At 43.8% G+C, this 26145-nt stretch overlaps 1 protein-coding gene across 2 annotated transcripts in view; it reads left to right on the forward strand.

The window, feature by feature from the left end:
• Nucleotides 1-4086: 4086 nt before the first annotated feature.
• The window catches only part of USP7 (ubiquitin specific peptidase 7), a 144034-nt gene continuing 121975 nt past the window's right edge, over nucleotides 4087-26145 (forward strand). For both annotated transcript variants that reach the window (XM_056536908.1, XM_056536909.1), the window contains exon 1: nucleotides 4087-4105. The gene's annotated coding sequence lies outside the window, so the exon portion shown is untranslated. The remainder of the gene's footprint in view (nucleotides 4106-26145) is intronic.

Genomic DNA, 26145 nt, shown 5'->3' on the forward strand with positions numbered 1-26145 from the left:
TATGTGAGCAGTGTACCGAGGGAAAATGCCCCAGCTCTGTGAAGTGTGAGGTTAGAGAAGGAGTGCACGGGTAGAGCGAGGGGGGGGGGGGGCATTTATATATTTGCACAAAATTTATCACAAGAGTGCACAACTTTTGTAAAGCTTGAGCAAGAGTATAAATTAGACAAGCAGTGTAATAGACACCTAATGATACATGTCCCCCCTTATCTTTATTCTGTAGGTCTATGTGGTTACAAGGATTCCCAATTTATGTAGGTTTTATTTTATTTTCTACTTTAAAGGGGGTACTCTCGGTGAAAAACTTTTTTTTTTTTTTTAAATCAACTGGTGCCAGAGTGCCAGAAAGTTAAACAGATTTGTAAATTACTTCTATTAAAAAAATCTTAATCCTTCCTGTACTTATTAGCTGCTGAATACTACAGTGAAATTTTTATTTTATTTTTAAACACAGAACTGTCTGCTGACATCACGAGCACAGTGCTCTCTGCTGACATCTCTGTCCATTTTATGAACTGTCCAGAACAGCATATGTTTGCTATGGGGATTTCCTTTTACCCTGGACAGTTCCTAAAATGGACAGAGATGTCAGCAGAGAGCACTGTGCTCATGATGTCAGCAGACAGCTCTCGTGTTTCAAACGGAAAATAATTTCCACTGTAGTATTCAGCAGCTAATAAGTACAGAAAGGATTAAGATTTTTTAATAGAAGTAATTTACAAATCTGTTTAACTTTCTGGCACCAGTTGATAAAAAAAAAAAAAAAAATAAGGTTTTTCACCGGAGTACCCCTTTAAGAAAATCCTAACTACATGCACCAAAAATAGAATGTTTAAGATTGTCCTCTTATGACCCTTATAACTTTTTTATTTTTCTGCATACTGGGCTATATGAGGGCAAAATTTTTTTGTGTTGTGGTCTGTAATTTTTATTTTTGATGAAACGTTTTGATCGCTTTTTATTAGTTTTTTATGATATATGAAGTGACCAATAATGCACAATTTTGGACTGGGTATTTTTTTACGTGTACGCCATCGACCTTATGGTTTAGCTAACCTTATATTTTAATAGTTCAGAAATTTACGCATGCGGTGGTACCACATATGATTATTTTTATTTTTTTATTACATTATTTTATTTAAAAAATTGGAAAAGGGGGGTGATTTAAATTTTGAATAGGGAAGGGGTTAATTAGCTTTTATTTTTACGCATATTTTTTTTTGTGCACCACAGGAGGCTAAAACATGCAATCTTTTGATTGCTTAAACTGCCATAGCATAGCATTGATCAGGTGTTCTTGGCGCTCTGTTTGGAGCAGCAGAACGCCGAACGGATGACGAAGAGGGAGGTGACGACCCTCTCGTCATACAGTAAGCTGATCAGGACATCGTGATTTTGTCGCGATTGTCCCAATTAGCTCCACTGACCTGCCGGGATAGTTTCACTTTCATTTTAGGACGCCACAATCAACTTTGATTGCGGCATCTAAAGGGTTAATGCCAGCCATCTGCCCGATTAGCGGTGCCAGGCAACTGGGACCCACTGGGTTTAACCCCTTCTCCGCTCGTGAGAACAGTTTAAACCCCATTAACGGGACTCAGGATGTACAGGTACGCACCGAGTCCTTAAGTACCAGGACGCCAGGGCGTACCTGTATGCCCTGTGTCCTGGACGGGTTAAGATATGGAGGTGAATGCCACCTGGATCTGGTGATTTGTCTATTGTGATCTTTTTAAAGCGATGCTGGCATCATTTTGACAGGTAGGACATCCATATTACAATGCATTCGGATTCAGACACTTTCATTTGTTGCACATTTTATGTTGCAGCCTTGTGCTAAAATCAACGAAATTCATACACAGCTCAAAACAATAAAGGGAACACTTACACAACACAATGTAACTCCAAGTCAATCACACTTCTGTGAAATCACACAGTGCTTCCACTCAGGAAGCAACACTGACTGACAATCAATTTCACATACTAGTGTGCAAATGGAACAGACAACAGGTGGAAATTATAAGCAATTAGCAAGACACCCCCAATAAAGGAGTGGTTCTGCCAGGTGGTGACCACAGACCACTTCCCAGTTCCTATGCTTCCTGACTAATGCTTTGGTCATTTTGAATCCTGGCGGTGCTTTCACTCTAGTGGTAGCATGAGACGGAGTCTACAACCCACAAATGGCTCAGGTAGTGCAGCTCATCCAGGATGGCACATCAATGCGAGCTGTGGCAAGAAGGTTTACTGTGCCTGTCAGCATATTGTCCAGAGCATGGAGGCGTTACCAGGAGACAGCACAGTACATCAGGAGAGGTGGAGGAGGCCGTAAGAGGGCAACAACCCAGCAGCAGGACCGCTACCTCCACCTTTGTGCAAAGCACCGCCAGCATTCAAAAGTGCCAGAGCCCTGCCAAATGACCTCCAGCCCGCCACAAATGTGCATGCGTCCACTCAGAAACATGATCTAAAAGTTTTATATATGCAAATGTGGTATCTAAAAAAAAGTAAAGATGACGGCACAAAAAAATGAGCCCTCATACCGCCCTATATACGAAAAATGAAAAAGTTATAGGTGGTCAAAATAGGGCGATTTTAGATTACTGATTTTGTACAAAAAGTGTTAGTTTTTTTTAAGCGGTACAAAAATATAAAAGTATCTAGCCATGGGTATCATTTTAATCATATTGAACCACAGAATAAAGAACACATGACATTTTTACCGTAAAGTGTACAGTGTGAAAACAAAACCCTCCAAAATGTGCAAAATTTTGGTTTTCATTTAAATTTCCTCCCTAAAAAAAATTTTTTGGGGGGGTTCGCTGTACATTTTATGGTAAAATGAGAGGTTTCATTACAAAGTACAATTGGTCACGCAAAAAACAAGCCCTTATATGGGTCTTTAGATGGAAATATAAAAGAGTTATGGATTTTAGAAGGCGAGGAGGAATAAACGAAAACGCAAAAATAAAATTGGCCTGGTCCTTAAGGTGAAAATGGGCTTTAAGGGGTTAAGAAAAATTACAAAATTTTTGCATGGACATGGAATTTAGACCTATTACTAAGTACTTATTCAAAGCATCATTGGCAGTGATTACAGCCTCCAATCTTTTGTATGATACCACAAATTTTGCACAACTAGATTTGGGGAATTTCTGTAGATCCTCTGAAGCTTTGTCTGGTTATATGGGGGACCGTCAGTCAGACAGCCAATTTCTGGTCTCTCCAGAGATGTTTGATTGGGTTAAAGTCAGGTATTGTTAAGGTTTTTTTATTAACAATATCTCCATTTAACTTTTCCTCAACCCTGACCAATCTTCCTGTCACAGCTGCTGAAACCCCCCCCCCCCCCCCCCCCCCCACAGCATGATGCTGCCACACCACCATGACTGTAGAGATGGTGTTGGTAGATGATGAGCAGGGCCTGGTTTTCTCCAGACATGGGGAAGATTTATCAAAACCTGTCCAGAGGAAAATTTGCCTAGTTGCCCATAGCAACCAATCAGATCACTTCTTTCATTTTGCAGAGGCCTTGTTAAAAAGGAAAGAAGCAAGCAGATTGGTTGCTATGGGCAACATTTCCTCTAGACAAGTTTTGATAAATCTCCCCCATGGCCACTCTACCGTAATGGCCACTCTACCATAATGCCCAGATTGGTGGAGTGCTGCACTCATGATTAACCTTCTGGAAGTTTCTCCCTTCAGCGCACAGGATATTTGAAGGTTATTTAGAGTGACCATTGGGTTCTTAGTAACTTCTCTTACCAAGGCTCTTCTCCCTGCTCAGTTTGTTGGTGTGGCCAACTCTTCCATTCACTTCTTGATTTTTTTGTACCCTTCTTAACATCTGTGCCTCCTCACAATCCTGTCTCGGAGGTCTACATACAGTTATTTACCCATCATGGCTTGGTTTTTGCTCTGATATGTATTTTCAGCTGTGATACTTTATATAGACAGGTAGAGCTGTAGCTAGCTCCTTTTGCGCCCGAAGCAAGCCCAGAAAATAGACCACACGCCCTCCACATGCATTTATCATGGGCAACCGGGAAGAAGACAGCAGCTGAGGACTGGAGTGGTGATGCCGGGACACCAAGAGCTACGCCAGGTAAGTCCAGTTTGTTGTTATATATCATATCAGCCAGGGCATAATGGCTGAAAAAAGATCTGGATCACACATCTAGTAGTGCGGGTTAGGAAAATGTATCCCCCCGCACAGGTAGGTGGGGGCAGGCCAGTGGGGGGGGGGGGGTTACCTATATAGTGGCAAGCACTGGCAGGTGTTATTGGGGTAGGCAGGTGGGGAGAGGTAGGTAGGTGGGTGGGGGGCAGGCCACTGGGGGGTTACCTATATGGTGGCATGCACTGGCAGGTGTTATTGGGGTAGGCAGGTTGGGGGAGGTAGGTAGGGGTTACCTTTATGGTGGCACTGGAGGAGGCCTGGCACTACAGGCAGTCCACAGGGGGTGTAGGAACAGGAAGGCACGTCCGATGAGGCAGACTGACACGGGCGCATGCGGATCTCCCGCACGCTCCTCTCTGCCGGCCTGACAGAACCATGTTGCACGTCATCACTGACGTGAAGACTCACTCTACTCCCAGTGAGCCACTGCGGTACTCTTAGGCCACACGCCACAGGCTGGGATGTAACAAAAAGGGGGAACACGTCTGCGCCCCCTTTACAGAGGCTGGAGCAGCTGCGCCTGAGGCGACCCGCACACCGCTGCAGCCGCCTGCGAGATAGTAAAAAAAAAAAAGGGGGGGGAGCACATCTGCTCCCCCTTTACAAAGGCTGCAGCTGCACCTGAGGCGACTGCCTCAGTTGTCTCATTGCAGCTACGGCTTTGTAGACAGTGCTGTGTATTTCCAAATCATGTCCAATCAACAGAATTTACTACAGGTGACTCCAATGAAGTTGTAAAAATATCTTGAAGATTTTGCAACTTTTGGGGGTTTCGTCTTTATGCAGAGCACTATACGGTATAACTATCTTACAGGATACAAAGATACAGTGATCGCCAACTACCGACTGTTGGACACAGGTATCCCCAATTTTTGCTCTATCAACAGCAGCAGGTTCCCTAATGTGCAGTCTTCCCGTGCTACAACCTCTTAAGGCAATGCTGTCATTCATCCAGAAAGAGAAAAAGGAGGGAGCACTCACGGTTAGGGAGAATTGCAGGTGGTAGCTTTATTCAGTAGACGGTGCGTAGCACAAGCTTCATACAGTGGGACGCCACGGACCCTCGGCGTCCCTCTCTATGAAGCTTATGCACTGCACCGTCTACTGAATAAAGCTACCACCTGCAATTCTCCCTAACCGTGAGTGCTCTTTTCATTTTCTTTTTCTCTTTCTGAAGGTATAACTATCTTGTTCTCTTAATTCTAAGGGTCAATGTGAATAAAATGATACCAATGGTTACATGTTTTTCCATTACTGCACTACTTTTCCATATACCCGGCTGTAGGGAGCTCATTTATTTTTTTTGCTCCGTGATCCTGTTGTGTTTATCAGTACAACTTTAGCGTGTATCTAATCTTTTTTTATTTATTTTTTTATTCCTATTTCTCTGGGATGTGATGTGACCAAAAATAAGCAATTTTGGACTTTAGTATTTTTTTTACATTTACTTTGTTTACCATACGGATCATTAACATTATATTTAAAATTTTGGACATTTTCGCACACGGCGATACCAAATATGTTTTTCATTTTTCTTTACACTTTTTCCTATTTTAAAGATAAAAAAAAGTAATTTAATTCTTTATTGGGGCTTATTCTCATTTATTTTCTAACATTTTTCATGTCCCCATCAGGGACTGTTTATAGCAATCATTAGATTGATATTGCTATTCAGTGCTATGCATAGGCATAGCACTGATCAGTGCTATTGGTGATCTACTTCTATGGTCTGCCCACGTCACAGATGGTCCTATGGGTCTCTAAAAGCCCCTATTATACTTTAGACGCCGTGATCAGTATTGATCACTGCATCTGAAGGGTTAATGGCGGGCAGCAGCATGATCACTAAAGTCCGCCATTGAAAATTGCTGTGTCCTCAAGGCCAAAATAGGCTGTGTCTTAAAAAGGTTAAAGGAAACCTACCAGTGCTACTGACTTTCTCCAGTACATTTTAGATGAAGGGCACAGCATTCAGATACTGTGCCTATAAGCTTATTTCGATGCTGCAAGCTGTAATAGAACAACTTAAATAGCCACTGCTCACCACCAGGTAGGTAGTCCTGTAGGGGGAGCCACAGCATGTGTAGTCATGCTGCCTCTGCTCTCCTCCCAGACCCTACTACCTACCCTACTTATCAGATTATGTGCCAGAAACTTCATGCAAAGCCCTTCATCTAAAAGGTACTGGAGAGGGCAAGTAGCACTTAGGGGACCTCACAGGTTCCATTTAAATAGTTGGAAGGGGAGGAATGGCAGGAATCTGTTACCGCCACTAATATAATATTGATAGCCTTTCCTGATGATATCCTGGAGAATGTGTATCCTGATGCCTTGTAGTTTCACAACTACAACTCCCAGCATGCCCGGACAGCCATAGGCTGTCTGGGCATGCTGTAAGTTGTGGTTTTGCAACATCTGGGGGCATAGGCGTGCGCAGTCTATTGCATTAGGGTGTGCACCCTAAAGCACAAACTCACGCCGCACACGCGTGTGTGTGTTTATATAGATATATATATATATATATATATATATATATATACATATACACACACACACACACTCTTGTTTGCATGCACACATACATAAACAGACCTACACTCATATAAATATCAATACAAACAAAATGAAAAACTTGGAGGCTTTTTTTTGGATTGGAGGCTCCATTATACATACACTGTACAGCAATCATACCTCCATTATACATACACTGTACAGCAATCATACATTCAGTATACATACACTGTACAGCAATCATACCTCCATTATACATACATTGCCCAGCAAGCATACCTCCATTATACATACACTGTACAGCAATCATACATTCAGTATACATACACTGTACAGCAATCATACCTCCATTATACATACACTGTACAGCAATCATACCTCCATTATACATACACTGTACAGCAATCATACATTCATTATACATACACTGTACAGCAATCATACATCCATTATACATACACTGTACAGCAAGCATACATTCAGTATACATACACTGTACAGCAATCATACCTCCATTATACATACACTGTACAGCAATCATACCTCCATTATACATACACTGTACAGCAATCATACATTCATTATACATACACTGTACAGCAATCATACATCCATTATACATACACTGTACGGCAAGCATACATTCAGTATACATACACTGTACAGCAATCATACCTCCATTATACATACACTGTACAGCAATCATACATCCATTATACATACACTGTACAGCAATCATACATTCATTATACATACACTGTACAGCAATCATACATTCAGTATACATACACTGTACAGCAATCATACCTCCATTATACATACACTGTACAGCAATCATACATTCAGTATACATACACTGTACAGCAATCATACCTCCATTATACATACACTGTACAGCAATCATACATCCATTATACATACACTGTACAGCAATCATACATCCATTATACATACACTGTATAGCAAGCATACCTCCATTATACATACACTGTACAACAATCATACATTCATTATACATACACTGTACAGCAAGCATACATCCATTATACATACACTGTGCAGCAATCATACCACCATTATACATACACTGTACAGCAATCATACATCCATTATACATACACTGTACAGCAATCATACATCCATTATACATACACTGTACAGCAATCATACATTCATTATACATACACTGTACAGCAATCATACATTCAGTATACATACACTGTACAGCAATCATACATCCATTATACATACATTGCACAGCAAGCATACCTCCATTATACATACACTGTACAGCAAGCATACCTCCATTATACATACACTGTACAGCAATCATACATTCATTATACATACACTGTGATGGAAAAGCAATCATACATCCATTATACATTCACTGTACAGCAATCATACATTCATTATACATACACTGTACACCAATCATACATCCATTATACATACACAGTACAGCAATCATACCTCCATTATACATACACTGTGACTGTACAGCAATCATACATTCATTATACATACACTGTACAGCAATCATACATCCATTATACATACACTGACTGTGCAGCAATCATACATCCATTATACATACACTGTGACTGTACAGCAATCATACATCCATTATACATACACTGTGACTGTACAGCAATCATACCTCCATTGTACATACACTGTACAGCAAGCATACCTCCATTATACATACACTGTGACTGTACAGCAATCATACATCCAATCCATTAATAATGGATTGGATGTATGATTGTTGTACAGTCACAGACTAAGTGTATGTATAATGGATGTATGATTGCTGTACAGTGTATGTATAATGGACAGGGCCGTCTTTAATTTTGATTGGACCCTGGGCAAGCAATTTTTTTTGGGCCCCCCGGTCCCCCACCCCCATCCCACACACACTCGGGATCAGTACAGGATCAGTAATGTAATGTATGTACACAGTGACCTCATCAGCAGAATAGTGAGTACAGCTCTGGTGTATAATACAGGCTATAACTCAGGATCAGTACAGGATAAGTAATGTGATGTATGTACACAGTGACCCCACCAGCAGAATAGTGAGTACAGCTCTGGAGTATAATACAGGATATAACTCAGGATCAGTACAGGATAAGTAATTTAATGTATGTACACAGTGACCTCACCAGCAGAATAGTGAGTACAGCTCTGGAGTATAATACAGGATATAACTCAGGATCAGTACAGGATAAGTAATATAATGTATGTACACAGTGACCTCACCAGCAGAATAGTGAGTACAGCTCTGGGGTATAATACAGGATATAACTCAGGATCAGTACAGGATAAGTAATGTAATGTATGTACACAGTGACCTCACCAGCAGAATAGTGAGTGCAGCTCTGGAGTATAATACAGGATATAACTCAGGATCAGTACAGGATAAGTAATGTAATGTATGTACATAGTGACCTCACCAGCAGAATAGTGAGTACAGCTCCTTAGAATAATACAGGATATAACTCAGGATCAGTACAGGATACGTACGGGGGAGGGGATTATCAGATTATGCAAGTGAGGGGAGGATAATAATGATTGTTATAATCCTCCCCTCACATATATGTAACATCTCCCCCTCACATGTATAATCTGATAATCCCCTCCTCACATTGATAATCCCCTCACATATAATATCATAATCAGATTATATTTGAAGGGATAATCAATGTGAGGAGGGGATTATCAGATTATACATGTGAGGGGGAGATGTTACATATATGTGAGGGGAGGATTATAATAATCATTATTATCCTCCCCTCACATGCATAATTTCCTCCCTTCTTACATTATATAATAGCCCCCCCCCACACTATATAATAAACCCCCCCACATTATATAATAAATCCCCCCCACATTATATAATAAATCCCCCCCACACATTATATAATGAATCCCCCTCACATTATATAATAAATCCCCCCTCACATTATATAATAAACCCCCCACACTATATAATAACCCCCCCACATTATATAATAATTCCCCCCACCCCCCACACTATATAATGAATCCCCCCTCACATTATATAATGAATCCCCCCTCACATTATATAATAAATCCCCCCTCACATTATATAATAAATCCCCCCCTCACATTATATAATAAATCCCCCCCACACTATATAATAAACCCCCCCCCACATTATATAATAAATCCCCCCACCCCCCACACTATATAATGAATCCCCCCTCACATTATATAATGAATCCCCCCTCACATTATATAATGAATCCCCCCTCACATTATATAATAAATCCCCCCTCACATTATATAATAACCCCCCCCCACATTGTATAATAAATCCCCCCCACCCCCCACACTATATAATGAATCCCCCCTCACATTATATAATGAATCCCCCCTCACATTATATAATGAATCCCCCCTCACATTATATAATGAATCCCCCCTCACATTATATAATGAATCCCCCCTCACATTATATAATAAATCCCCCCCCCCCCGACACTATATAATAAACCCCCCCCACATTATATAATAAATCCCCCCCACCCCCCACACTATATAATAACCCCCCCCCCCACATTATATAATAAATCCCCCCCACCCCCCACACTATATAATTAATCCCCCCTCACATTATATAATTAATCACCCCTCACATTATATAATAAATCCCCCCTCACATTATATAATGAATCCCCCCCTCACATTATATAATAAATCCCCCCACCCCCACACTATATAATAAATCCCCCCTTACATTATATAATAAACCCCCCCACCCCCACACTATATAATAAATCTCCCCTCACATTATATAATAAATCCCCCCCACCCCCACACTATATAATAAATTCCCCCACCCCCACACTATATAATAAATCCCCCCTACCCCCCCCCCCCCCAAACACACACACACGCACGCACACTATATAATAAATACCCCCCCACACACACACACATTATACATACTCACATATCCGGCGGTGGGTCCCCTGCTGCGGCCTTGATCCTGGAAGCGGCCGTGTGGGGACTGAGAGGAGCGGGAGACTCTCTCTGCTCCGCTCCTCTCTATGATGCCGCCCGTGACCTTGCACCACACGTCACGTCACGTGACGTGACCATCTCCCAGACAGCCATTGCGGTACTGGCTGCCTGGGAATGAGTGGCGGCGGCGAGCATAAAAAGGTAGCGTGCGGCGCAAATCCGCCCCCCACTACTAACATTTTGGCCGGGCCCCTGACGCCTGGCCCGCCAGCCTTTATCAGCTTTATGGGGCAAAAGGGGAGAGCTGCTTTTGGGCCCCCAGGAATTACAGGGCCCGGGGCAGCTGCCCCTTTTGCTCCGCGGCCGCGGTGATTAGGGTGTGCCTGGGCACACCCGGCACACCCTGTGCGCACGCCTATGTCTGGGGGGCTACAGTTTGGACACCACTGTATAGTGGTCTCCAAATTGTGCACTTCAACATGTTGCAAAGCTACAACTCCCAGCATGCCCAGACAGTCCAGGCATACTGAGCATTGTAGTTCTGCAACATCTGGCCCTTCAGATGTTGCTGAACTACAACTCCCAGCATGCCTGGACAGTCTCGGCATGCTGGGAGTTGTAGTCTTGCAATATCTGGAAGGGCACAGTTTGTAGACCACTATACAGTGGTGTCCAAAGTGTAGCCCTCCAAACGTTGCAAAACTGCAACTCCCAGCATGCCCAGACAGTCTAGGCATGCTGAACGTTGTAGTTTGGCAACATCTGAAGAGCCAGATGTTGCAAAACTGCAACTCCCAGCATGCCTGGGCAGTTTGGGCATGCTTGGAGTTAAAGTTTTGCAACACCTGGAAGGCCACAGTTTGGAGACCACTACACAGTGGTCTTCAAACTGTTCTCCTCCAGTTTTTGAAAAACTACAACTCCCAGCATGCTGTCTGGGCATGCTAGGAGTTGTATTTTTGCAACAACTGGTGGCACACTGGTTGGGAAACTGTCTGTTTCCTAACTCAGTGTTTCCCAACCCGTGTGCCTCCAGCTGTTGCAAAACTACAACTCCCAGCATGCACTGACAGACCATGCATTCTGGGAGTTGTAGTTTTGCAACAGCTGGAGGTACACTGATGTGGAAACACTATGGTAGTCTGTTACCTAATTCAGTGTTTCCCAACCATTGTGCATGCAGCTATTGCATAATTACAACTCCCAGCATGCACGGTCTGTCAGTGCATGCTGGGAGTTGTAGTTTTACAACAGCTGAAGGTTTGCGCCCCCCCCCAAGTGAATGTACAGGGTACACTCACATGTGTAGGGGTTTACAGCGAGTAGCCCAGGCCAAGCTTGAGCTGCGGCAGCTGAAACACCCAGCAGGAAACTTGCTGTAAACACCCGCCCGTATGAATGTACCCTAAAAGCACTACACTACACCTACACAAAATAAAGGTTAAAAAAACACTACACTGGCCCAACCCCCCAAATAAAAATTAAAAATGTTTCGTACAACACTGTTTCCAAAACGAACCTCCAGCTGTTGCAAAATAACTCCTAGTATTGCCGAACAGCCATTAACTGTCCAGGCATGCTGGGAGTTTTGCAACAGCTGGGGGCACCCTGTTTGGGGAACACTGCCGTACAGTATTTTTGGTAGAAGAGGAAAACGCCATGCTTGCTTCTGGGTCCGACCCTATGCAAATCACTAATTTAGGCCTCAAATGCGCATGGTACTCTCTCACTCCGGAGCCCTGTATTTCAGTTTAGTGCCACATATGGGGCATTTCTGTAATAGGGAGAAATTGTGCTACAAATCTTGGAGGGCTTTTTCTCCATAAACCCCTTTTGAAAAGGTAAAGTTGGGGTCTCCACCAGCATGTTAGTGTAAAAAAAAATATATTTTTTACACTAACATGCTGGTGTTGCCCCATACTTTTCATTTTCACAAGAGGAAAAAGGAAATATCCCATATGTGGGTGTAAAGTGATCTGCGGGTGCACAACAGGGCTCAGGAGTGAGAGCGTGCCATGTACATTTGAGGCTTAAATTGATGATTTGCACCCCTCACCGAACGTAACTAGGGTTATAGTGAGCCTTAACACCCCACAGAAGTTTGACAAAGTTTTGTTAAAGTTGGATGGGAAGATGAAAAAAAAAAATGTCACTAAAATGCTGGTGGAAAAAATCCCAACAAAATTTGTAACCCCATTTCTTCTGAATAAGAACATACCCCATATGTGGCTGTAAAGTGCTCTGCGTGTGCACTTCAAAGCTCAGAAGAGAAAGAGTGCCATTGGGCTTTTGGATAGAAAATGTGTTCGGAATTGAAGGCCATGTGAGTTTACACTGGTCCCCATGGTGACAGAACAATGGACCCCCCCCCCCCCCCACATTTTGGAAACTACACCCCTCATGTAATGTAATAAGGGGTACAGTGAGCATTTAAATCCCACAGGTGTCTGACAGATTTTTGGAACAGTGGTCCGTGCAAATGAAAAATGTACTATTTAATTTGCAAAGCCTATTGTTCCAAAAATCTGTCAAACGCCAATGAGGTGTAAATGCTCACCACACCCCTTATTAAATTCTGTGAGGGGAATAGTTTCCAAAATGGGGTCACATGTGGGTGGGGGGTCCACTGTTCTGGCACCATAGGCTTTGTAAATGTACATGGCCCCTGACTTCCATTCCAAACAAATTCTCTCTCCAAAAGCTCATTGGCGCTCCTTCTCCTCTGAGCATTGTATAGTTGGATTTATTTTTTCCACTAAAATGCTGCTTTTGGGGAAAAACCAGCATTTTAGTGGAAAAAAAAATCCATTTACACACCCAACTTTAACGAAAAGTCGTCAAACACCTGTGGGGTGCTAAGGCTCACTGTAAGCTTTGTTACGTTCCTTGAGGGGTGTAACTTCCTATGCCTTCTTTTTTTTTTTTTTTTTTTTTGCTGTTCTGGCATCATAGGGGCTTCTTAAATGTGACATGCCCCCCAAAAACCATTACAGCAAAATTTGCCAAATGTGACTACTTCTCTTCTGAGCATTGCAGTGCGCCATCATAGAACTTGACGTCCACACATGGGATGTTTCCATACTCAGAAGAGATGGGGTTACAAATTTTGGGGGGCATTTTCTCCTATTACCTGTTAGACTCACCGCAGACAACAGGTACCCAGGAGGTAGTAGATCCGTAATACCACGGTGGTCTGGAGCAGGAGATGTAGTAAATCCGCTGGTCCTGTGAGGCAGATGACATGGGCCGTGCCAAGGAGCAGAGTCTAAGGTGCCGCTGCTTTTCACCAGAGCCCACCGCAAAGCGGGATGGACTTGCTGCGGCAGGCGGCACCCAGGCTGCTACCCCTGGCACGACTTGACCACACAGGCGGCTGAGGTGAAGCGTGGCACAGAAGGAATAGACAGGACGTAGTCAGGCTGGCTAGAGGTCAGGGGGCACAGGAGCGTAGTCAGTAGGGAAGCAGAAGGTCAATAGGCAGGCGGCTAGGAACACGGTCAGTTCACGGAATGCAAGGTCTGGTACACAGCAAGGAACACTAAAGACTGCTTTCTCTAAAATGCTAAGGCAAACAAAGATCCGGCAGAGAGTGGGGGCAGGTGCCGAAACTTATAATGAATGTGCAGGTGTAAACATAATTATGGGCGCGCTGGCCCTTTAAATCTGAGAGCTCCAGAGCGCATGTCCCCGCCTCCTAGGGCGCGCTGGAGCTCTCAGATTTAAAGGAAACAGCAGGGGACAGAGGTGAGTGACGGGCTGGGATTCGCATGCGGGCGCGTCCCGCAGTGCGAATCCACGCCCCGCCGGCCAGAGAAGGAGAGGGGACAGTGTGCTCACGAACGGAATGTGTGGCCGGAGCGCAGAATGTCACATTACCCCTTGTAAAATTTTGGGGAAATTTTTTTCATTTACACATTTCATTTTTGCTGTTCTGGTACCATAGGGGCTTACTAAATGCGACATACCTCCCAAAAACCATTTCTGCAAAATTCACTCTCCAAAATCCCATTGTCGCTCCTTCCCTTCTGAGCCCTCTAGTGCACCCACAGAGCACTTTACGTATATGAGGAATTTCTTTTCTCGAGAGAAATTGGGTTACAAATTTTAGGGGGATTTCTCTCCTTTTACCCCTTGTAAAAATTAAAAAAATGGCTCTACAAGAACATGCAAGTCTAAAAAAAATGAAGCTTTTGAATTTTCTCCTTCACTTTGCTGCTATTCCTGTGAAACACCTAAAGGGTTAACACACTTTCAGAATGTCATTTTGAATACTTTGAGGGGGGCATTTTCTACAATGGGTCATTTATGGGGTATTTCTAATAGAAAGGCCCCTCAAATCCACTTTAAACTTAACTGGTCCCTGAAAAATTCAGATTTTGAATTTTTCGTGAAAATTTTGAAAATTGCTGCTGAACTTTAAAGTCCTCTAATGTCTTCAAAAAGTAAAAACATTTCAACTTCATGATGCCAACATAAAGTAGACATATTGTATTTGTGAATCAATATATAATTTATTTGCTATGTCCATTTTCCTTAAAAGTAAATAGTTTCCAAGTTATTAAAGTGCTAAATTTTCATAATTTTCATGAAATTGTGGGATTTTTCACCAAGAAAGGATGCAAGTAAAGATGAAAATGTACCACTATGTTAAAGTAGAATATGTCACAAAAAATTATCTTGGAATCAGAATAAAAGGTAAAAGCATCTCAGAGTTATTAATGTATAAAGTGACAGTGGTCAGAATTGCAAAAAAGGGCTGAGTCCCTAAGGGGTTAACCTGTTGGGGACCGGGGTGACTGCTGATATCGATCAGCAGGCGCCCCATGCAAATGCCCAGGGGGGTCATCAGACCACCCCATCTCGGCAATCGGCGCAAATCGCAAGTGAATTCACACTTGCGATTTGCGCCGATTCCGGGTCATACGGGTCTATGGTGACCAGGAATAAAAGGGGGATCGCGGTTGTCTAAGACACCTACGATCCCCCTGAAGGGATAGGAGTGAGGTGGCAGGGGTGCCACCCCTCCTATCCCTGCTATTGGTCGTCAGAAGCGACGACCAATAGCAGATCGGGGGCGGGGGGGTTAACTTTCGTTTTCCCCGTCCTGCTCCCCCCCCCCCCCCCACAATAGGTGGGGCAGAACGGGGAACCGAAGGGGACCGGGCGCCGAAGATCCACTTACCCATCTGGAGGCAGCGGGCGATGGTGATCGGCGGGCGGCGATGTCGAGCGGCAGAAGAGGACGGCTCCCTGGATCCTACGGAAGCCGGTAAGTTGCCTAGCAATACAGTGGTCTCTAACCTGTAGCCCTCCAGATGTTGCAAAACTACAACTCCCAGCATGCCCAGACAGCTATTTGGGCATGCTGGAATATGTAGTTATGCAACAGCTGGAGGGCTACAGTTTGAGACCACTATAAAGTGGACTCTAAACTGTATCCCTCCAGATCTTGCAAAACTACAACTCCTAGCATGCCCAAACAGCTGTTTGCTGTTTTGGCATGCTGGGATTTGTAGTTTTGCAACATCTGGAGGGCCACAGTCAGAGATCACTGTGCAGTGGTCTATAAACTGTAGCCGCAGCCCAAACTTGAAGCAGGAAACTTACTGTAAACCTGCCTGTGTGAATGTACCCTGTACATTCAAATGGAGGGGGGGCAAACCTCCAGCTGTTTCAAAACTACAACTCCCAGCATGTACTGACAGACCGTGCATGCTGGGAGTTGTACTTTTGCAACAGCTGGAGGCACACTGGTTGGAAAACCTTCAGTTAGGTTCTTTTACCTAACTCAGTATTTTCAAACCAGTGTGCCTCCAGCTGTTGCAAAACTACAACTCCCAGCATGTACTGACAGACCGTTCATGCTGGGAGTTGTTACTTTTGCAACAGCTGGAGGCACACTGGTTGGAAAACCTTCAGTTAGGTTCTGTTACCTAACTCATAATTGCCAACCAGTGTGCCTTCAGCTGTTGCAAAACTGCAAATCCCAGCATGCCCAAACAGCAAACAGCTGTCTCGGCATGCTGGGAGTTGTAGTTGCGTACCTCCGGCTGTTGCATAACTACATCTCCCAGCATGCCCTTCGGCAATCAGTACATGCTGGGAGTTGTAGTTTTGCAACAGCTGGAGGCACACTGGTTGGAAAATACTGAGTTAGGTAACAGAACCTAACTGAAGGTTTTCCAACCAGTGTGCCTCCAGCTGTTGCAAAAGTAACAACTCCCAGCATGCACGGTCTGTCAGTACATGCTGGGAGTTGTAGTTTTGTAACAGCTGGAGGCACACTGGTTGGAAAATACTGAGTTAGGTAACAGAACCTAACTGAAGGTTTTCCAACCAGTGTGCCTCCAGCTGTTGCAAAAGTACAACTCCCAGCATGCACGGTCTGTTAGTACATGCTGGGAGTTGTAGTTTTGAAACAGCTGGAGGTTTGACTCCCCCATGTGAATGTACAGGGTACATTCACACAGGCAGGTTTACAGTAAGTTTCCTGCTTCAAGTTTGGGCTGCGGCAAATTTTTCGTCGCATCGCAAACTCCTAGCCGGAAACTCACCGTAACACACCAGTGCCAATGTACCCTAAAAACACTACACTACACTAACACAAAATAAAGGGTAAAACACTACATATACACCCCCTTACACTGTCCCCCCCAATAAAAATGAAAAACATATTGTACCTCAGTGTTTCCAAAACGGAGCCTCCAGCTGTTGCAAAACAACAACTCCCAGCATTTCTGGGCAGCCACTGACTGTCCAGGCATGCTGGGAGTGTAGCAGCAGCTGGAGGCACCCTGTTTGGGAATCATTGGCATAGAATATGCCCTATAGAATATGCCCTATGTCCACCCCTATGCAATCCCTAATTTAGTCCTGGTGCTCTCTCATTTCGGAGCCCTGTCGTACAGTTTAGGGCCACATATGGGGTATTTCTGTACTTGGGAGAAATTGCACTACATATTTTGGGTATTTTTTCTTCTCCTTTTACCCCTTATGAAAAGGAAAAGTTGGGGGCTACACCAGCCTGTTAGTGTAAAAAAATTTACACTAACATGCTGGTGTTGCCCCATGCTTTTTATTTTCACAAGCAGTAAAAGGAAAAAAAGACCCCCAAAATTTGTAACGCAATTTCTCCTGAGTACGGAAGCACCCCATGTGGGCGTAAAATGCTCTATGGGCGCACAACAAGGCTCAGGAGCGAGAGCGCACCATGTACATTTGAGGCCTAAATTGGTGATTTGCACAGGGGTGGCTGATTTTACAGCGGTTCTGACATAAACCCAAAACATAAATACCCACATGTGACCCCATTTTGGAAACTACACCCCTCACGGAACATGACAAGGGGTATAGTGAGCCTCAACACCCCACAGGTGTTTGACGAATTTTCATAAAATTTGGATGGGAAAATGAAAAAAAAAAATTTTCACTAAAATGCTGCTGTTACCCTAAATTTTTCATTTTCACAAGGGAAAATAGGAAAAAAGCACCCCAAAATTTGTAACCCCATTTCTTCTGAGTAAGAAAATACCCCATATGTGGATGCAAAGTGCTCTGCGGGCGAACTACAATGCTCAGAAGAGAAGGAGCGCCATTGGGATTTTGAAGAGAAAATTTGTCCGGAATTGAAGGCCACGTGTGTTTACAAAGCCAAAGTGCCATAACAATGGACCCCCCACATGTGACCCCATTTTGGAAACTGCACCCCTCATGTAATGTAATAAGGGGTAAAGTGAGCAGGTGTCTGGTGTTTGACAGATTTTTGGAACAGTGGTCCGTGAAAATGAAAAATTTTATCTTTCATTTGCACAGCCCACTGTTCCAAAGATCTGTCAAATGCCAGTGGGGTGTAAATACTCATTACACCCCTTATTAAATTCTGTGAGGGGTGTAGTTTCCAAAATGGTGTCACATGTGGGGGGTCTACTGTTCTGGCACCATGGGGGGCTTTGTAAATGCACATGGCCCCTGACTACCATTCCAAACAAATTATCTTTCCAAAAGCTCAATGGCGCTCCTCCTCTTCTGAGCATTGTAGTTCACCAGCAGAGCCCTTGACGTCCACACATGAGGTATTTCCATACATAGAAATGGGGTTACAAATTTTGGGGGTCCTTTTCTCCTATTACCCCTTGTAAAAATGTAACATTTTGGGGAAAAAACTGCATTTTAGTAAAAAATATATATATTTTTTTCATTTACACATCCAACTTTAACAAAAAGTCGTCAAACACCTGTGGGTAGTTAAGGCTCACTGTACCCCTTGTTTCGTTCCTTAAGGGGTGTGGTTTCCAAAAATAGTATGCCATGTGGGTATTTTTTGCTGTTCTGGCACCACTGGGGCTTCCTAAATGCGACATGCCCCCCAAAAAAAATTTCTGCAAAATTCACTCTCCAAAATCCCATTGTTGCTCCTTCCCTTCTGAGCCCTCAACTGCGCACGCCGAACACTTGACATACACACATGAGGTATTTCCTTACTCAAGAGAAATTGGGTTACAAATTTTGGGAAGCTTTTTCTCCTATTACCACTTGTAAAAATTCAAAAACTGGATCTACAAGAACATGCAAGTGTAAAAAATGAAGATTTAGAATTTTCTCCTTCACTTTGCTGCTATTCCTGTGAAACACCTAAAGGGTTAACACACTTACTGAATGTCATTTTGGATACTTTGAGGGGTGCAGTTTTTATAATTGGGGCATTTGTGGGGTATTTCTAATATGAAGACCCTTCAAATCCACTTCAAAACTGAACTGGTCCCTGAAAAATTCAGATTTTGAAAATGTTGTGAAAAATTGGAAAATTGCTGCTGAACTTTGAAGCTTTCCGATGTCTTCCAAAAGTTAAATTATGTCAACTTTATGATGCAAATATAAAGTAGACATATTGTATATGTGAATCAATGTATAATTTATTTGGAATGTCCATTTTCCTTACAAGCAGACAGTTTCAAAGTAAGAAAAATGCTAAATTTTAAAAATTTTCACCAAGAAATTATGCAAGTGTCGACGAAAATTTACCATAAAGTAGAATATGTCACGAAAAAACTATCTTAATTTAACTTACTAATTTATAAGTAAAAGCATCCCAGAGTTATTAATGCTTAAAGTGACAGTGGTCAGATTTGCAAAAAATGCTTCCGTCCTTAGGGTCATAATGGGCTCCGTCCCCAAAGGGTTAAAGGGGTACTCCCGTCGAAAAAATTTTTTTATCATCTGGTGCCAGAAAGTTAAACAGATTTGTATACCACTTCCATTAAAAAATCATAATCCTTCCAGTACTTTTTAGGGGCTGTATACTAAAGAGAAATCCAAAAAAGAAATGCATTTTCTCTGATATCATGACCACAGTGCTCTCTGCTCTCCATTTTAGGAACTGTCCAGAGCAGCATATGTTCATATGTTTGCTGTGGGGATTTTCTCCTGCTCTAGACAGTTCCTAAAATGGACAGCAGAGAGCACTGTGGTCATGACATCAGAGGAAATGCATTTCTTTTTTGGATTTCTCTTTAGTATACAGCCCCTAAAAAGTACTGGAAGGATTAAGATTTTTTTTATAGAAGTTATTTACAAATCTGTTTAACTTTCTGGCACCAGTTGATTTAACCCCTTAAGGACTCAGCCCATTTTGGCCTTAAGGACTCAGACAATTTAATTTTTACGTTTTCATTTTTTCCTCCTCGCCTTCTAAAAATCATAACTCTTTTATATTTTCATTCACAGACTAGTATGAGGGCTTGTTTTTTGCGCGACCAGTTGTCCTTTGTAATGACATCACTCATTATATCATAAAATGTATGGCGCAACCAAAAAACACTATTTTTGTGGGGAAATTAAAACGAAAAACGCAATTTTGCTAATTTTGGAAGGTTTTGTTTTCACGCCGTACAATTTCTGGTAAAAATGACGTGTGTTCTTTATTCTGAGGGTCAATACGATTAAAATGATACCCATTATTATATACTTTTATATTATTGTTGCGCTTAAAAAAAATCACAAACTTTTTAACCAAATTAGTACGTTTATAATCCCTTTATTTTGATGACCTATAACTTTTTTATTTTTCCGTATGGGGGCTCATTTTTTGCGCCATGATCTGTACTTTTTTTGATACCACATTTGCATATAAAAAACTTTTAATACATTTTTTATAATTTTTTTTTTAATAAAATGTATTAAAAAAGTAGGAATTTTGGACTTTTTAAATTTTTTTTCGTTCACGCCGTTCACCGTACGGGATCATTAACATTTTATTTTAATAGTTCGGACATTTACGCACGCGGCGATACCAAATATGTCTATAAAAAATGTTTTTTACGCTTTTTGGGGGTAAAATAGGAAAAAACGGACGTTTTACTTTTTTATTGGGGGAGGGGATTTTTCACTTTTTTTTACTTTTACTTTTACATTTTTTTACATTTTTTTTTACACTTGAATAGTCCCCATAGGGGACTATTCATAGCAATACCATGATTGCTAATACTGATCTGTTCTATGTATAGGACATAGAACAGATCAGTATTATCGGTCATCTCCTGCTCTGGTCTGCTCGATCACAGACCAGAGCAGGAGACGCCGGGAGCCGCACAGAGGAAGGTGAGGGGACCTCCGTGCGGCGTTATGAATGATCGGATCCCAGCAGCAGCGCTGCGGGCGATCCGATCGTTCATTTTAATCGCGAACTGCCGCAGATGCCGGGATCTGTATTGATCCCGGCACCTGAGGGGTTAATGGCGGACGCCCGCGAGATCGCGGGCGTCGGCCATTGCCGGCGGGTCCCTGGCTGCGATCAGCAGCCGGGATCAGCCGCGCGTGACACGGGCATCGCTCCGATGCCCGCGGTTATGCTTAGGACGTAAATGTACGTCCTGGTGCGTTAAGTACCACCTCACCAGGACGTACATTTACGTCCTGCGTCCTTAAGGGGTTAAAAGAAAAAGTTTTCCACGGGAGTACTCCTTTAAACCTGCATTATATTTGCAGAACATGAAATTCGTCCCTGATGGCCTATGCCTAGGTCACCAAGTTCAGATATGCCACGGTCCCAGCGTATGCAGTGTATGGAGCTGGAAGCAGACTGTACAGTTCATTATGTAGTGGTTTTGCAGGGTTTCTGCTGCATTGATATGAATGAGAATTAAGTTGCAGTAAGCCAGCCCAGCCACTTTACAGAGAACTGAGCTGTCTGCTGCTGGTTTTGTTTCTCTGTGTTTACCAGACTACCCCACCAATCTATTCTGAGGATAGGCCACCATTATGTTGTGACCGGAAAACCCTTCTGAGCCTTAGTTTCATTAAAAGAGATATCTCATGGAAAAAAAAAACGTATTTTAGATCTCAGGGGTTCGAGCGCTGGGGCCCCCGCGATCTCCTGTATGGGCCCTCTGCTCTCCCTTGGAGCAGCGCATCACAACCCCCACCTCAACCAGGGGCTGCCACGCCCCCTTCATTTGTCTCTATGGGAGAGCTTAACATAGCCAATTGGCTCTACCATAGAGATATATGGAGGGGGGGGGGGCGGCCCCTGGTGGGGGCGGGGGTCGTGACGCGCTGCTCCAAGGGAGAGCAGAGGGCCCGACCAGGAGATCACGGGGGCCCCATCACTCAGACTCCTGAGATCTAAAACTTATCCCCTATCCTGCGGGTAGGGGATTTTTTTTCCATGAGACTACTCCTTTAACTAAGATCCAGAGTGCATCAATACAGCTTTGCTATCTACGGTGCGAATTAGGTAGGGCATGGGAAGATCAAGCACAACTGGATAAGAAGATGCCCACTGACCACAGGTAGTGGCAGACATTTCATGGTATATAGTGCAACTAAGAATGGAACTATGTAACAGCAGAGGGTCATTCAATGTTGCCTGGCAATTCTCAATGACTTGTGTCATATCATGTTTACTATAGGCACCAGAGATTGGCATGGTCCAACAAAGTCAATGGGTAAGATGATATACTGTCAAAATTGTCAATTTCCATTGTTCCCATATTCGCCAACCTGTGACTGCAGCTGTTACAAAACAACAATTCTCATCATGCCCAGACAGCCAAAGGCTGGAGAGCCACAGATTGGGAAATACTGCTAAATACTGTGACTATCTGCAACTCTTGGTAACTAATGCATTGTGCTGCAACATAAATGATAAATAGCACCACCATGATTCACTAAGGGCTCAGTGTGAGGTGGTAGTGTGTGGCAGTAATAAGGGGGCTCAGTGTGAGGTGGTAGTGTGTAGCAGTAAGAAGAGGGCTCAGTGTGAGGTGGTAATGTGTAGCAGTAAGAAGAGGGCTCAGTGTGAGGTGGTAGTGTGTAGCAGTAAGAAGAGGGCTCAGTGTGAGGTGGTAGTGTGTAGCAGTAAGAAGAGGGCTCAGTGTGAGGTGGTAGTGTGTGGCAGTAATAAGGGGGCTCAGTGTGAGGTGGTAATGTGTAGCAGAAATAAGGGGGCTCAGTGTGAGGTGGTAGTGTGTAGCAGTAAGAAGAGGGCTCAGTGTGAGGTGGTAGTGTGTAGCAGTAAGAAGAGGGCTCAGTGTGAGGTGGTAGTGTGTAGCAGTAAGAAGAGGGCTCAGTGTGAGGTGGTAGTGTGTAGCAGAAATAAGGGGGCTCAGTGTGAGGTGGTAATGTGTAGCAGAAATAAGGGGGCTCAGTGTGAGGTGGTAGTGTGTAGCAGTAAGAAGAGGGCTCAGTGTGAGGTGGTAGTGTGTAGCAGTAAGAAGAGGGCTCAGTGTGAGGTGGTAGTGTGTAGCAGTAAGAAGAGGGCTCAGTGTGAGGTGGTAGTGTGTAGCAGTAAGAAGAGGGCTCAGTGTGAGGTGGTAGTGTGTAGCAGTAAGAAGAGGGCTCAGTGTGAGATTGTAGTGTGTAGCAGTAAGAAGAGGGCTCAGTGTGAGATTGTAGTGTGTAGCAGTAAGAAGAGGGCTCAGTGTGAGGTGGTAGTGTGTAGCAGTAAGAAGAGGGCTCAGTGTGAGGTGGTAGTGTGTAGCAGAAATAAGGGGGCTCAGTGTGAGGTGGTAATGTGTAGCAGAAATAAGGGGGCTCAGTGTGAGGTGGTAATGTGTAGCAGTAAGAAGAGGGCTCAGTGTGAGGTGGTAGTGTGTGGCAGTAATAACAGGGCTCAGTGTGAGGTGGTAGTGTGTAGCAGTAAGAAGAGGGCTCAGTGTGAGGTGGTAGTGTGTAAGCAGTAAGAAGAGGGCTCAGTGTGAGGTGGTAGTGTGTGGCAGTAATAACAGGGCTCAGTGTGAGGTGGTAATGTGTAGCAGAAATAAGGGGGCTCAGTGTGAGGTGGTAATGTGTAGCAGTAAGAAGAGGGCTCAGTGTGAGGTGGTAGTGTGTGGCAGTAATAAGGGGGCTCAGTGTGAGGTGGTAATGTGTAGCAGTAAGAAGAGGGCTCAGTGTGAGGTGGTAATGTGTAGCAGTAATAACAGGGCTCAGTGTGAAGTGGTAGTGTGTAGCAGTAAGAAGAGGGCTCAGTGTGAGGTGGTAGTGTGTAAGCAGTAAGAAGAGGGCTCAGTGTGAGGTGGTAGTGTGTGGCAGTAATAACAGGGCTCAGTGTGAGATTGTAGTGTTTAGCAGTAATAAGGGGGCTCAGTGTGAGGTGGTAATGTGTAGCAGAAATAAGGGGGCTCAGTGTGAGGTGGTAATGTGTAGCAGTAAGAAGAGGGCTCAGTGTGAGGTGGTAATGTGTAGCAGTAAGAAGAGGGCTCAGTGTGAGGTGGTAATGTGTAGCAGTAATAACAGGGCTCAGTGTGAGGTGGTAGTGTGTAGCAGTAAGAAGAGGGCTCGGTGTGAGGTGGTAGTGTGTAAGCAGTAATAACAGGGCTCAGTGTGAGGTGGTAGTGTGTAGCAGTAAGAAGAGGGCTCAGTGTGAGGTGGTAGTGTGTAGCAGTAAGAAGAGGGCTCAGTGTGAGGTGGTAGTGTGTAGCAGTAAGAAGAGGGCTCAGTGTGAGATTGTAGTGTGTAGCAGTAAGAAGAGGGCTCAGTGTGAGATTGTAGTGTGTAGCAGTAAGAAGAGGGCTCAGTGTGAGGTGGTAGTGTGTAGCAGTAAGAAGAGGGCTCAGTGTGAGGTGGTAGTGTGTAGCAGAAATAAGGGGGCTCAGTGTGAGGTGGTAATGTGTAGCAGAAATAAGGGGGCTCAGTGTGAGGTGGTAATGTGTAGCAGTAAGAAGAGGGCTCAGTGTGAGGTGGTAGTGTGTGGCAGTAATAACAGGGCTCAGTGTGAGGTGGTAGTGTGTAGCAGTAAGAAGAGGGCTCAGTGTGAGGTGGTAGTGTGTAAGCAGTAAGAAGAGGGCTCAGTGTGAGGTGGTAGTGTGTGGCAGTAATAACAGGGCTCAGTGTGAGGTGGTAATGTGTAGCAGAAATAAGGGGGCTCAGTGTGAGGTGGTAATGTGTAGCAGTAAGAAGAGGGCTCAGTGTGAGGTGGTAGTGTGTGGCAGTAATAAGGGGGCTCAGTGTGAGGTGGTAATGTGTAGCAGTAAGAAGAGGGCTCAGTGTGAGGTGGTAATGTGTAGCAGTAATAACAGGGCTCAGTGTGAAGTGGTAGTGTGTAGCAGTAAGAAGAGGGCTCAGTGTGAGGTGGTAGTGTGTAAGCAGTAAGAAGAGGGCTCAGTGTGAGGTGGTAGTGTGTGGCAGTAATAACAGGGCTCAGTGTGAGATTGTAGTGTTTAGCAGTAATAAGGGGGCTCAGTGTGAGGTGGTAATGTGTAGCAGAAATAAGGGGGCTCAGTGTGAGGTGGTAATGTGTAGCAGTAAGAAGAGGGCTCAGTGTGAGGTGGTAATGTGTAGCAGTAAGAAGAGGGCTCAGTGTGAGGTGGTAATGTGTAGCAGTAATAACAGGGCTCAGTGTGAGGTGGTAGTGTGTAGCAGTAAGAAGAGGGCTCGGTGTGAGGTGGTAGTGTGTAAGCAGTAAGAAGAGGGCTCAGTGTGAGGTGGTAGTGTGTGGCAGTAATAACAGGGCTCAGTGTGAGATTGTAGTGTTTAGCAGTAAGAAGAGGTCTCAGTGTGAGGTGGTAATGTGTAGCAGAAATAAGGGGGCTCAGTGTGAGGTGCTAATGTGTAGCAGAAATAAGGGGGCTCAGTGTGAGGTGGTAGTGTGTGGCAGTAATAACAGGGCTCAGTGTGAGATTGTAGTGTGTAGCAGTAAGAAGAGGGCTCAGTGTGAGGTGGTAGTGTGTAGCAGTAAGAAGAGGGCTCAGTGTGAGGTGGTAGTGTGTGGCAGTAATAAGGGGGCTCAGTGTGAGGTGGTAGTGTGTAGCAGTAAGAAGAGGGCTCTATATGTATGCAACCGTACAGCAAACCGTGCCTATAGACTTTCCATTCAAAACCGTATGCACCATATTGTATACGGTTGTCTCCGTTTTTCAAACCACAGTTTTTTACTTTTTTTTTTCTGGACAGAAAACCGTGGCCTACCACGGTTTTTGGTCCGGGTCAAAAACCGTATTGACCCGTATGCTTTTTTTTTTTTTAACATG

The sequence above is a fragment of the Hyla sarda genome, chromosome 8 (genome assembly GCF_029499605.1).
Source record: "Hyla sarda isolate aHylSar1 chromosome 8, aHylSar1.hap1, whole genome shotgun sequence".
NCBI classification, from domain to species: Eukaryota; Metazoa; Chordata; class Amphibia; order Anura; family Hylidae; genus Hyla; species Hyla sarda.